The sequence below is a fragment of the Haliotis rufescens genome, unplaced genomic scaffold, assembly GCF_023055435.1.
Source record: "Haliotis rufescens isolate VD_foot unplaced genomic scaffold, xgHalRufe1.0.p SCAF_8, whole genome shotgun sequence".
Classification (NCBI taxonomy): domain Eukaryota; kingdom Metazoa; phylum Mollusca; class Gastropoda; order Lepetellida; family Haliotidae; genus Haliotis; species Haliotis rufescens.
This window is the reverse complement of record NW_025964372.1, coordinates 11,680,441-11,695,887: the sequence shown is the minus strand read 5'-3', so window position 1 is coordinate 11,695,887 and position 15,447 is coordinate 11,680,441. Positions and strand designations below refer to the sequence as shown.

The window sequence follows — 15,447 nt, the reverse complement described above, 5'->3', positions numbered from 1 at the left end:
CCAAAAGGCGATCGTATGGTAGCACAATGACAGTCGTTGATCTAGGTTAAAGTATGTGAGTTGCGATAACCTTAACGCTACAATAATTTTGTGGAACGGACACCTGAATTCTAAAGGTGGACCGTTGTATGGTATTAAATTAATACGTTTTAACTTTTGACGTGTTTGAAGTATTACTGTGTTAAACTCAATTGGATTATGCCGTGTATCGTGTAGGTGTCAGCCTATTCACACTCAACAGTATAATTCTAAAAACGTTATAAATGGCCAGTAATAAATAAAATACTAAACTCGCTCCCGTGTAAAACCAATTTTATGAAACTTGTGAATAGTTGTGGTATCTGACTCGCTTTCACTCATCAGATACCAGAACTATTCACTCGTTTCATAAAATTGGTATTACACGGGAGCTCGTTTAGTATTCTATATTTATCACACTCAGAGGGCCAATAAAGCAAATGAGTCTGCAGCTCACAAGTCAACAACTTGACTTATTACCAAAGTTGTTATGAATATAGTTATTAAAAGAAAAACGCAAAATTGAAGACTAATGGACAATTGAGTGAGTATTGTTTTACGCCCCTTTTAGCAATATTCCAGCAATGTCACGGCGGGGGACCACAGAAATGGGCTTCACACATTGGTCCAATGTCTTCGGTGTGACAAGCGAACGCTTTAACCATTAGGCTACCCGACCGGCCCACTAATGGTCAAAAATTAACAATTAAGAGAGAAAGTTACTGTGTTTTAGCATACAGTAGGGTTACCTGATAATTAAATAGAACTGGAAACATGACAATAAACATGAGGTTTCAAATATTTAGCACAAAACCTAGCTCTACATTGAAAACACAGAATGTTTATCTCAATATTACCATGACAAATTAAAACGTGAACTCTAGTCCCTGTGAGTAAAGGAAACACAAAGTATGGCACTGCATATGCTCCAATTGTTTGTTTATTATACCATTACACTTTACTTGCACAGATGATAGGCACTGAAAGCCTTCAGCACAAGCACTTCATGAGCAGACATAAAGCTGTCCCCTCGAAGGAACATGAAGCAAGCCATGTAACCATGTACCCGGTACATAACTATCATGGTGACTCACTGCTCACTGTGACATAAAGATATGATATACAAAAGTTCCTTAGGTGTAGAAGGTGAAGCCGAGGCCAGGTCCTCCCCCTTCTGAATTTCAGGTAAATTGATCATAAGAGGGGGAAGGCTCACCCTAGGCGAGGTCTCCCCACCTCTGAATTTCATATATACCGTACTGTACATAAGCCCAAGCAAATTTGCTTTTTAGTTCTTTGGACTCCTCGATCCAAGTTAAAGTGAGAGAAAACTTACTTAAATTTCCACAGGCCTTAAAAGGAGGGAATAACTATTATGAGGAGCAAGCAAATCTGGTTATTAAATAAAATATATCATATTATAAAAAAGGGAGCAAAATATAAAAGTAATGGCCAAGGACTGAATTAACACGTCAGGTTGATAAAGTTCAGGCTATTAGTCAAATCCTTCCCTAATGTTGTACATTACCCAGCCTAAATCTTAGCATTATTAATCTTTTACATACATGTATGATGGGAAAGCAATCGTAGCACTACGACTATTGTAAGCCTATGTTAAAGTATGAGAGTTACAATCATCTTAGCAAGTGGTCCCAGAAGATCCCCCACATTACCTCATATCATATATTTTAATAACATACATAGTGATATAACAATAGCCTGACTATTTGAGTCAATAAAAACAGTATAGTATGATTATTTCTCAGTTACCATCCCACTTAATACTTCAGATACTTGCAATATTTATTATGAGTGTTAAATCATATTTCAATGCATTTGACGTGTTTGAAGGAAACACATTTCATCCCAACTGTTTCATCTTCCATATATCTATTTTGACCAATAGCGATCTGGTAATTCAGTCAGATACAAGGAGGAAAGTGTTGATTTGCATTCAATTTGTTGAGAATGTTAACGGTATTAAAGGGCAAGTCAAGTCAACAAAGCAACATTGCAGATTTTAATGATTTAGGGCATACATAATCACCAATGCTTTACCAACCTTAACTTAAGACAAGTAGTTGGTGAATATCTCGCAAAGTATAATGACACAACTAATTGGTGAACTCTATTCACATACACTGTACTGTGTGTAAACGTTTAAAATATACTGAACAACAAAAATTCCTGTGACACAAATATTTTAGTGTATTTTACAAACAAGTAAAGTTTGGCTTTCAATATTGTAGTACATGTATGGAATTAAGTCACAAAAACGCAACTGCTACAGAAAAGCATGCATTTCATGCAAAGTTGACTTTTATGCAAGCCCCATGCATTTCACTACCTAGGATTGGGTATAAAAACATGTTTGTTAACGGGCTTCCATATGCATTGTTTAGCATCATGCTGACAACAATCACTCAGAAAAAAAACAAAATTACGCAATTATTCAACATTACGAAATGCCACACTTGTCCAAAAATGAGCGTCTGCGGGCCGTTGGTATGCTTGAAGCAGGATCAAGTCAACGTGATGTTGCAAGAAAATTTATGGTCCACAGAAACACCATTTGGTGTTTATGGCAACATTGGCAACAGACGAATGCAGTCAGAGACCATCCTCGGGATGGCAGGCCACGCGTAAACCAATGATCAACAAGACAACTGGATTCCAACAACACACCTACGAAATCGATTCCAGCCAGCAACAGTGACTGCAAGAAGCATCCCTGGTGGCCTTCGACGAATATTTTCACAAACCGTACGTCGTCGCCTCAGATGTGCAGGGATTGTCGCCAGAAGACCCGCCAGACATCCCATTTTGACAGGAAACCATCGTCAAGCACGTCTACAGTGGTGCAGACAGCGTCTACGCTGGACGGCTATGCAGTGGGGACAAGTTCTATTCACTGACGAGTCTCGTTTTACCTCAGCCACAGCGATGGACGGATTCGAGTGTACCAACCTCGAGGTGAATGTTATGTCAATCATTGTGTCATGGAAGAAGATCGGTTTTGGAGCGGCAGTGTTATGGTATGGGGTGGGATTACAGCAAGTTTGATAGTGGTAGAGGAAAATCTCAATGGACAGTGCTACCGCAACGAGATCATCGGCCCTGTTGTTCTACTGTTTTTGCGTCGTCATGGTCCAGGCATGACCTTTTAACATGACAACGCCCGGCCTCATATTGCTCGACTTGTTCAGGATTCTCTTCAACAAAACAACGTGAATGTTATCCACTGGCTGGCTCGCTCCCCTGATCTCTCACCAATCGAGCACATCTTCAGATTTGGTAAAAAACACATCAAGTACCCACACAGTCCTTCCTGCTGTCAAGTACACACACAGTCCTTCCTGCAGTCTAGTACACACACAGTCCTTCCTGCTGTCTAGTACACACACAGTCCTTCCTGCTGTCTAGTACACATATATCATCCTTCCTGCTGTCTAGTACACACACAGTCCTTCCTGCTGTCTAGTACACACAGAGTCCTTCCTGCTGTCTAGTACCCATGTGGCAGAGTAATATTTTGTACATACAAGTTAGGTTTTAATTCTATTTTAGCTATAGTTTTATACACATTCTATTTCATATTTGAATGAAGTAGTACAGAGTTTATTTACCTGTCTTACTTTTGCCATATAATTGTATTTCAGTTTAAACATTAATACCACAGCTTATCTGTTTCATTCAGTCTATTATTTATCCAGCCTTGACTAACCATACCACTGCATGCTTTTCACCCACAGCACTTAGTATCCCACCCCGCGCATAGAGTACTCTATTGTTCTCTGTGGTCACTCACAGCTGACCACAGATATACCTTTGTTTGCTTGTGATCTGAGGCAGTTGCCAGATTACACTTGACATATGTACTCCATAGTCATTTTGTATATATTTTGAATGGATCTTGTATTCATGGATCGAATAGATGTGATTATTTCATGGATTTGAAGATGTAACTGGCACTCTCTTAGAAGCTTTGGTGACACGGCACAGGTTTCACCAGTCTGGCCGTATTTATTCACCATTCTCTTCTAAGAGAATAAACAGCCATCAGCTCACACCCTGTAGCCGTTTGTTGTGTTTACCACCCCGACAACTACCGCTACTGCATTGGAGCCCCCAGTGAGGATTTGATGGGACCATGAGGAAACTGATGTACACATGAGACCAACCACGGCGTTATGTGACGTCACACTTAAGGATCGATCCGCCATTATGACATCATGTGATCTGCGATGTGTGTTGACACAAGACCGGTAGATATGTGATTACATGTGACTTGAGTATTGATGAGACATTGAACATTATTATTGTTGTAATCATATATACTCTTACTCAACGTTGAGCATTTCTGAATTGATCATGATCATGACACTCTACGCTTGTGATAATTGTGACACTTAGTGTGTATATTAACCTGGATCCAGCAGAGAAAATAATTGACAATTTATCATCATAAACATTTTTTACACACAGCCGAGTTGAACTGACAACTGCGAGTGTGTGAAATTGTGTAATCACAGAAGGCAACTTCTGGATATTGCTACACTTGTCTCTTGTGAATAGCATGTCGTATTTCTGTATTCTTTTGTATACCATAGTGATGGCAATGCTATGCTGTACTTGTCATGTGACATATTTGACATGTTGTCTTCCGGAATGACTTCTCACTTACATGTTTTGCCATGCAATGAATTATATGTATGATTCATGCTATATTTGTGTTGGATGTGTATGATTAAAATCTGTCCTATAATCTGTGTGTTTATGCATATGTTGTTTGCAATATACATGTATTATACTATGGCCATTTTCAGGAGCGCTCCGACCATACCTATTATTCATGCCAGTCTTATGCTTCATGTATTTTTGTTTGGTATCTAAGCACTGTATGATTGGTCTGTGTGTGTTTGTGGCTAGGTAGTTAGTAAAATCAACTACTTAACTAACATAAATCATATAGCTATTACTTTAATTCCTAAATAGAGTGATAGGTTCATTTTGAGGTTAGCTCACTACATGTAGTTCATTAGCAGTTGTTGTCTTGCTAGTTTGCTACATTCAGGGAATTGTTGCTTGCTTTTCTAGTGTTGTCTTTGGTGTTGGTTTGCACTTGGTGTTCACTTAGTTTTGTACTCGGTTACATTCAGTGTTCTACATCGTGCAACTAAGGTTCATTGTCTTTGCTTAATCATGTAGAATAAGTTGTTTATACTTGACCCAATATCTGCGCGCGCAATAGTACACTCTGCACTGATGCACATTGCATTCTAATACTTAGATAGTTTTACGTGATGTGGTAAGTCATCATAAGCATGTACTGAAGACAAGCTTTAGTAAGTAGCTTGTGGGGTACCTGTGCACTACTTATCAACATACTTAGATTACATAGCAATTCCACTGACCTTGCCAATTATTTCTTATAATACACATGTAATGGGTATATTACCGTAGAAGTCCTACACTGCGTGACATCATTGTATCTTGATTTTACGTGTGTGTAGTTAAGCACATTCATTTAGCTAACTGTGTAGTTTCTTTTCTGTGTGATTACATTGCACTCCAAGATCACACATCCCAATTTTTTTGGTTAGTTTATTTAAGTCTCTTTCAGCCTTTTGTTTTTTTGTTTTGTTTTTCACTTTGCATTTCGCCTACACGTCACAATGGCAGAAGGAGGACTTTCTGAGGAAGAGGTGCAGAAATTAATTTCTTCTTTTCAAAAACTAAAACTTCACCCTAAAGCTGAAACACCAGAAGACTTGTTGAAGTGGATATCCGAAGTCGGTCAGGTAAAGCAGGAACATGGTCAACATGGTCAAGCACAAGCAGGTTCAGAAGGTTCTTTCGTGCCTACTACTGTCACCCTGGCCCACACTCCACAGCTTCCATACCTTTCTGGTGACAGGAAGGGGGATGCCGATTTTGATCAATGGAGACACGAGTATACTTGTATGTCTACTCGTTACTCTTCAAAGATCGTTGCTGAAGCTGTTCGGCGCTCGTTACGTGGTAGAGCTGCTAGAGTGGCTATGCATGTAGACAAGGATGCCCCGTTGAAGACAATCATCTCCAAGCTTGCTAGCGTGTTTGGTGATGTTCACACGGAACACAACATTATGTCACAGTTCTACACAGCCAAGCAAGGGGATGAAGAAAGTGTAGCAGAGTGGTCATGCCGACTAGAGGTTATTTTGAGCCAAGGAGTCACACTTGGAAAAGTACAGCCTGGACAAACAGAAGATTTACTAAGGACTACCTTGTGGACTGGACTTAGATCACAACTGAGGGACCTCACAAGTCACAAGTTTGATCAAGGTGGATCATTTGAAGACTTTCTTCATTACCTCAGGCAGGTGGAAGCCGACTTAAAGGAGAGGAACCCAGTGTCTAAGAAGAAGCCTGATGCCACAAGTAAGGCCACATTCACTCAGGATTCAGAGCTTAAAGAAATCCGGGGAATCCTGAAGTCCATGTCAACAGAGATTGCTGCTCTCAAGAAACAGAATAAGGACGCCAAGGAATCAGACTCTTCACAGGCAAACACAGGAGCAGCAAGGTATAACCAAGGTCAAGGTCAATCATGGCAGATACCACCTCGACAGTGGATACGTCCACAACAGCCTTGAGAAAATCTGCAGTTTGGATGTGGTGGCCAACATAGATTCCAAGGACCACAGACCTTTTCTGATATTCCGGTTTGTTACCGATGCGGACAACCTGGACACATTAGGAGAGGATGTAGAGCCAGGATAGACAATGGTCCTTTAAACTTCAATCGGCCTATGGGGAGAGGCGGACCATGGGCCTAGACACACAGCATGTCAGCAGTCAACAGCAGTTGGTTGCAGTGTTAGTTGGTAAGCCTACTGAGACTAATATCATGGTCAATGGTGTTAGTTCCAGGGCTTTACTTGACACAGGAGCGACCATTTCTTCTATTTCCGAGTCTTACTACCAACAGAATTTCAGTGAGATTCCTATTGAGCCACTTAAACACATCCTTAACATCGAGTGTGCAGATGGAGAGTTTTTACAGTATAGTGGATACATTGTTGTGGACATTCAGGGAACAGGAAGTGCTCTATCTAAAGTCCGATGTTTACTTCTGGTAGTTCCTGACAGTTGCTACAACCAGACAGTTCCAATTACTCTAGGTACCAACGTTCTCTCTGTTTACATGCTCCAGTGCAAGGAGGAGTTCGGGGAAAGATTCCTTCAGAAAGCAGACCTCCATACTCCTTGGTATTTGGCTCTTCGTTCTATGTCCCTTCAGGAGAGAGAACTTGTCAAGAACAATTACTCCATAGGACGAATTAGAAGTTCAGAGCCAGGTCGCAAGATAATTCCAGCTAATTCTGAAATTGTTATTCGTGGACATGTGATACAGCCCCTACCTTACAGATCCACTTGCGCCATTATTCAGCCTACAAGAGGATCAGTCATCCCAGACGACCTTGACATTGAACCAACTTTAGTATCATATGATGGAAGAGGACAGAAGATGTTTGTGGACATACATGTATCAAACCTCACAACTCGTTCAGTTTCCATTCCAAGTCATGCTCTCTTATGCGAACTACAAGTTGTTAGCACAGAAGATGTACCGGAGATTCATCCTTTTACTCCAAGTAAGGACACAGATATCATGAATCTTATGGACTTTAAGGAAGCCAGTGTAACAGACAAGGAACTTCAACAAGGGAAACAAGTTATTTCCGACTACATCGACATCTTTTCAACAGGAGACACAGATGTTGGTCACACTTCTTCAGTGCAACATAGGATTGACTTAGTAGATGACACGCCATTTAAACAGCGACATCGTCGAGTCCCACCAGCCATGTATCAGGAAGTCAAGGATCACTTGCATCATCTACTCCTTGCTGGTGTCATAAGACGTTCTCACTCTCCATGGTCATCCAATGTTGTGCTTGTGCGCAAGAAGTCAGGGAAATTAAGGCTATGTGTACATTTTCGCCAACTGAACCAGAAGACGATCCAAGACAACTACGCAATTCCGAGGATAGAAGAGATGTTCGAAGCCCTCTCAGGAACAAGACTTTACAGTACCTTGGACATGAAGAGTGGTTATCACCAAGTAGAGATAGAGGAAACACATAAGGAAAGAACAGCCTTCACCGTTGGACCCTTGGGATTTTACGAATACAACCGTATGCCCTTCGGATTATGTAACAGCCCAGCGACATACCAACGGCTTATGAATGAATGTTTTGAAGGCCTTCACTTGAAGATATGTCTCATCTACTTGGATGACATCATCGTCTACTCCCAGTCAGTCAGCGAACATCTCATCAGGCTCAGTCAAGTATTCCAGAGGATCAGAGATACAGGTCTTAAATTATCTCCAGAGAAGTGTTCCTTCTTCAAGAAGAAAATCAAGTTCCTTGGCCATGTGGTGACTGAAGAAGGAATTACAACTGATCCTGATAAAGTGGACAAGATATTGAACTGGCCTCAACCAACCAACCCATGTGATGTCAGAAAGTTCCTCGGTTTCGCCGGATATTACCGCAAGTTTGTTAAGGACTTTGCCAAGATTGTTAAGCCTCTGTCATCACTGATGCCCCATGGTAAATCTGGAAAGTCCAAGAAGAAGGTAATGGAACAGCCTTGGACTTGGGGAGCTGAACAGGAACACGCCTTTGAGAAACTGAAGACACTGCTAGCTTCACCACCCATCCTTGGATATCCAAACTATGGAACACCATTTGAGCTCCACACCGATGCCAGCGGTCAAGGACTTGGTGCAGTATTATATCAGGAACAGGATGGTGTGAAGAGAGTCATCAGCTATGCCAGTAGAGCACTCACCAAGTCAGAAGCAAACTATTCAGCTCATCGTTTGGAATTCCTTGCACTCAAGTGGGCGGTTTGTGAGAAATTCCATGACTACCTGTATGGAGCAAAGTTTACAGTTCTAACAGACAACAACCCCTTGACATACGTGCTCACCAGTGCAAAGTTGGATGCCACAGGTCACAGGTGGTTGGCAGCCCTTGCAGCATATGACTTTGATGTTCAGTACCGGCCAGGATTGAAGAATACAGACGCGGACACCTTGTCAAGGCTTCCGGAACTAAGTAGCAACGCCCCCACAGAACAACTTTCCATGGAATCTGTGAAAGCCATATGTGGAGTTCTACACACTCAGCCTTACGTAGAGTCTTTGTGCCTTTCTACAGCTGCAGTTGATGAGGAATTGCACCAAGAAGGGAAGGATCTGCAAGGAATGACAGACCGGGATTGGCGTATGACACAGGCTGCTGACGCAACCCTGTACCCATGGATCCAAGCAGTAAGAGTCAAGAGGAAACCCAGGAGACAAGACTATCCGCATACCCCAGCTGACACATCATTACATCGATGCTTCGACAACCTCACTCTCCAGCGTGGGATTCTATATCGCCAGATCAAGTCTGAAGGAGAGACAAAGTATCAGCTGGTGTTGCCATCACGATTTATCCCTGATGCATTACAAGGCTTGCACAACGAGATTGGACATCCAGGACGTGACCGAACACTATCACTCCTACGTGACAGGTTCTATTGGCCAGGGATGCAAGCTGACACAGAAGACTGGATCAGGAATTGCAACAGATGTTTGAAAAGGAAGACACCAACAAATGCACGTTGCCTCTCGTTAGTATCACAAGTACCCAGCCTTTGGAATTAGTCTGTATGGACTTCCTTACTCTGGAGACTTCAAAGGGAGGATACCAACATCTGCTTGTGATAACTGACCACTTCACACGATACGCCCAGGCAATACCTACTCGGAACTTAACTGCCAAGACAACAGCAGAGGCGTTCTACAACAATTTTGTTATGCATTATGGGATGCCCATGCGGATCCACAGTGACCAGGGTGCAAACTTTGAAAGTAGACTTATGAAGGAGGTTTGTGACATTCTAGGCCTATCTAAGTCAAGGACCACACCATACCATCCAATGGGGAATGGCATGACAGAAAGGTTTAACTGGACACTGCTTGACATGCTTGGTACTCTGCAGCCAAGTCAGAAGAAGGATTGGAAATCACACGTGAGACCCTTAGTTCATGCCTACAATGCTAACAGGCATGAGTCGACTGGCTACACTCCTTTCTACTTGATGTATGGAAGAGAGCCTCGCCTACCTATTGATCTTGCATTTGGAATCGAAACGAACAGGGACAAGCACACTCTTACATCTTATGCTGAAGCCCTTAGACAGCGACAAGAACAGTCTTACAAGATTGCTTCTAAAGCATCAAGAACAGCCCAAGGTCAACAGAAAGCAGGCTATGACTTGAAGATCAGAGGTGCTATTGTGCAACCCGGAGAGAGAGTCCTTGTCAAGATTCTAGCCTTTGAAGGCAAGCATAAGCTTTCGGACAAATGGGAGGAGGACCCTTACATCGTTACTTCTCAGCCAAACATGGGCATTCCAGTGTTTGTTGTGCAGAAGGAAAACGGAGAAGGCAGAACACGTACTCTGCACAGGAATCACCTCCTTCCTATAGGATCTTTGCCAAGGACAGATGAGCCAGACAAGCCAGCCAGACCAATTCCAACTCCGAGACCACGTCGCAGGAAAGGACAAACATTGCCAGCCAAGGAGACAACAGAAGTGTCGGACCAGGATGAAATCAAGTCGGCTAGTACAGAGAGCTTGACAGCTGGAGTACCCATAGTGGCTGATGACATCACAATCATCAGTGAAGATTTTATGGAAGATGGCGCTATCTCACAGTCTGAAGGTGACGACCCGACGACTGGAGGGGTAGACAGTGCAACTTCTGATGGTGACGGCCATACACTGCAGGACGGAGATCCCCTCAGTACAGAAGTTGATGCTGGAGATGTAAGAACTGAAGAACAGGATCAGGAACCAGACTTACCTAGAGGAGCTCCCACCTCTTTGACACCTGATGTCCGACCAAAATCAAAACCACCACCAAGAACCTCTACCCGACAGAGAAGACCACCGGAATGGCAGCGCTCAGGGGACTATGTCATGAACCAGGCTACTGCAGAGGATTGGAGACGAAAGGCCAAACTCCTAGAGCAACTGGCAGAGGTTGGAGTCTTCCAGCAACTTGGTGGAGCCATGTCACAAATGATTGTATCCCTACTGGATAAACCCGGCAAATGACGAGGACGTCATTTGTGTGGAGGGGGAAGTATGTGGCAGAGTAGTATTTTGTACATACAAGTTAGGTTTTAATTCTTTTTTGGCTATAGTTTTATACACATTCTATTTCATATTTGAATGAAGTAGTACAGAGTTTATTTACCTGTCTTACTTTTGCCATATAATTGTATTTCAGTTTAAACATTAATACCACAGCTTATCTGTTTCACTCAGTCTATTATTTATCCAGCCTTGACTAACCATACCACTGCATGCTTTTCACCCACAGCACTTAGTATCCCACCCCGCGCATAGAGTACTCTATTGTTCTCTGTGGTCACTCACAGCTGACCACAGATATACCTTTGTTTGCTTGTGATCTGAGGCAGTTGCCAGATTACACTTGACATATGTACTCCATAGTCATTTTGTATATATTTTGAATGGATCTTGTATTCATGAATCGAATAGATGTGATTATTTCATGGATTTGAAGATGTAACTGGCACTATCTTAGAAGCTTTGGTGACACGGCACAGGTTTCACCAGTCTGGCCGTATTTATTCACCATTCTCTTCTAAGAGAATAAACAGCCATCAGCTCACACCCTGTAGCCGTTTGTTGTGTTTACCACCCCGACAACTACAACACACAGTCCTTCCTGCTGTCTAGTACACACACAGTCCTTCCTGCTGTCTAGTACACACACAGTCCTTCCTGCTGTCTAGTACACACAGAGTCCTTCCTGCTGTCTAGTACCCATACAGTCCTTCCTGCTGTCTAGTACACACACAGTCTTTCCTGCTGTCTAGTACCCATACAGTCCTTCCTGCTGTCTAGTACCCACACAGTCCTTCCTGCTGTCTAGTACACACACAGTCCTTCCTGCTGTCTAGTACCCACACAGTCCTTCCTGCTGTCTAGAACACACACAGTCCTTCCTGCTGTCAAGTACCCACACAGTCCTTCCTGCTGTCTAGTACACACAGTCCTTCCTGCTGTCAAGTACCCACACAGTCCTTCCTCCTGTCTAGTACACACACAGTCCTTCCTGCTGTCTAGTACACATATATCATCCTTCCTGCTGTCTAGTACCCATACAGTCCTTCCTGCTGTCTAGTACACACACAGTCCTTCCTGCTGTCTAGTACACACACAGTCCTTCCTGCTGTCTAGTACCCATACAGTCCTTCCTGCTGTCTAGTACACACACAGTCCTTCCTACTGTCAAGTACCCACACAGTCCTTCCTGCTGTCAAGTACCCACACAGTCCTTCCTGCTGTCTAGTACACACACAGTCCTTCCTGCTGTCTAGTACACTGTCAAGTACCCACACAGTCCTTCCTGCTGTCTAGTACACACACAGTCCTTCCTGCTGTCTAGTACACACACAGTCCTTCCTGCTGTCTAGTACACATATATCATCCTTCCTGCAGTCTAGTACCCATACAGTCCTTCCTGCTGTCTAGTACACACACAGTCCTTCCTGCTGTCTAGTACACACACAGTCCTTCCTGCTGTCAAGTACACATACAGTCCTTCCTGCTGTCTAGTACACACACAGTCCTTCCTGCTGTCTAGTACACACACAGTCCTTCCTGCTGTCTAGTACACATATATCATCCTTCCTGTAGTCAAGTACCCACACAGTCCTTCCTGCAGTCTAGTACACATATATCATCCTTCCTGCTGTCTAGTACACATACAGTCCTTCCTGCTGTCTAGTACACACGCAGTCCTTCCTGCAGTCTAGTACACATATATCATCCTTCCTGCTGTCTAGTACACACACAGTCCTTCCTGCTGTCTAGTACACACGCAGTCCTTCCTGCTGTCTAGTACACACACAGTCCTTCCTGCTGTCAAGTACCCAAACAGTCCTTCCTGCTGTCTAGTACACACGCAGTCCTTCCTGCTGTCTAGTACACATACAGTCCTTCCTGCTGTCTAGTACACATATATCATCCTTCCTGCAGCCAAGTACCCACACAGTCCTTTTCTTCTGTCAAGTACACATACAGTCCTTCCTGCTGTCTAGTACACATATATCATCCTTCCTGCAGTCAAGTACCCACACAGTCCTTCCTGCTGTCTAGTACACATATATAGTCCTCCCTGCTGTCAAGTACCCACACAGTCCTTCCTGCTGTCTAGTACACATATATCATCCTTCCGGCTGTCTAGTACACACACAGTCCTTCCTGCTATCTAGTACACATATATCATCCTTCCTGTTGTCTAGTACACATATATCATCCTTCCTGCAGTTTAGTACACATATATCATCCTTCCTGCAGTCAAGTACCCACACAGTCCTTCCTGCTGTCTAGTACACATATATCATCCTTCCTGCTGTCTAATACACATATATCATCCTTCCTGCTGTTTAGTACACATATATCATCCTTCCTGCAGTCAAGTACCCACACAGTCCTTCCTGCTGTCTAGTACACATATATCATCCTTCCTGCTGTCTAGTACACATATATAGTCCTCCCTGCTGTCAAGTACACATACAGTCCTTCCTGCTGTCTAGTACACATATATCATCCTTCCTGCAGTCAAGTACACACACAGTCCTTCCTGCTGTCTAGTACACATATATAGTCCTCCCTGCTGTCAAGTACCCACACAGTCCTTCCTGCTGTCTAGTACACATATATCATCCTTCCTGCTGTCTAGTACACATATATAGTCCTCCCTGCTGTCAAGTACACATACAGTCCTTCCTGCTGTCTAGTACACATATATCATCCTTCCTGCAGTCAAGTACCCACACAGTCCTTCCTGCTGTCTAGTACACATATATAGTCCTCCCTGCTGTCAAGTACCCACACAGTCCTTCCTGCTGTCTAGTACACATATATCATCCTTCCGGCTGTCTAGTACACACACAGTCCTTCCTGCTATCTAGTACACATATATCATCCTTCCTGTTGTCTAGTACACATATATCATCCTTCCTGCTGTTTAGTACACATATATCATCCTTCCTGCAGTCAAGTACCCACACAGTCCTTCCTGCTGTCTAGTACACATATATCATCCTTCCTGCTGTCTAGTACACATATATCATCCTTCCTGCTGTTTAGTACACATATATCATCCTTCCTGCAGTCAAGTACCCACACAGTCCTTCCTGCTGTCTAGTACACATATATCATCCTTCCTGCTGTCTAGTACACATATATAGTCCTCCCTGCTTTCAAGTACACATACAGTCCTTCCTGCTGTCTAGTACACATATATCATCCTTCCTGCTGTCTAGTACACATATATCATCCTTCCTGCTGCCAAGTACCCACACAGTCCTTCCTGCTGTCTAGTACACATATATCATCCTTCCTGCAGTCAAGTACCCACACAGTCCTTCCTGCTGTCTAGTACACATATATCATCCTTCCTGCTGTTTAGTACACATATATCATCCTTCCTGCAGTCAAGTACCCACACAGTCCTTCCTGCTGTCTAGTACACATATATCATCCTTCCTGCTGTCTAGTACACATATATCATCCTTCCTGCTGTTTAGTACACATATATCATCCTTCCTGCAGTCAAGTACCCACACAGTCCTTCCTGCTGTCTAGTACACATATATCATCCTTCCTGCTGTCAAGTACCCACACAGTCCTTCCTGCTGTCTAGTACACATATATCATCCTTCCTGCTGTCTAGTAAACATACATCATCCTTCCTGCTTTCTAGTACACACACAGTCCTTCCTGCTGTCTAGTACACATATATCATCCTTCCTGCTGTCAAGTACACATACAGTCCTTCCTGCTGTCTAGTACACATATATCATCCTTCCTGCAGTCAAGTACCCACACAGTCCTTCCTGCTGTCAAGTACACATACAGTCCTTCCAGCTGTCTAGTACACATATATCATCCTTCCTGCTGTCAAGTACCCACACAGTCCTTCCTGCTGTCTAGTACACATATATCATCCTTCCTGCTGTCTAGTACACATATATCATCCTTCCTGCTGTTTAGTACACATATATCATCCTTCCTGCAGTCAAGTACCCACACAGTCCTTCCTGCTGTCTAGTACACATATATCATCCTTCCTGCTGTCTAGTACACATACAGTCCTTCCTGCTGTCAAGTACACATACAGTCCTTCCCGCTGTCTAGTACACATATATCATCCTTCCTGCTGTCTAGTACACATATATCATCCTCCCTGCTGTCAAGTACCCACACAGTCCTTCCTGCTGTCTAGTACACAAATATCATCCTTCCTGCTGTCTAGTACACATATATCATCCTTCCTGC

The 15,447-nt window shown here is 43.1% G+C and overlaps 1 protein-coding gene across 2 annotated transcripts in view; it reads right to left on the bottom strand.

Annotated features, from left to right (window-relative positions):
• The window catches only part of LOC124113767 (acyl-CoA-binding domain-containing protein 6-like), a 90,221-nt gene that overhangs the window by 885 nt on the left and 73,889 nt on the right, over nucleotides 1–15,447 (bottom strand). The gene's annotated exons all lie outside the window — the stretch shown is intronic.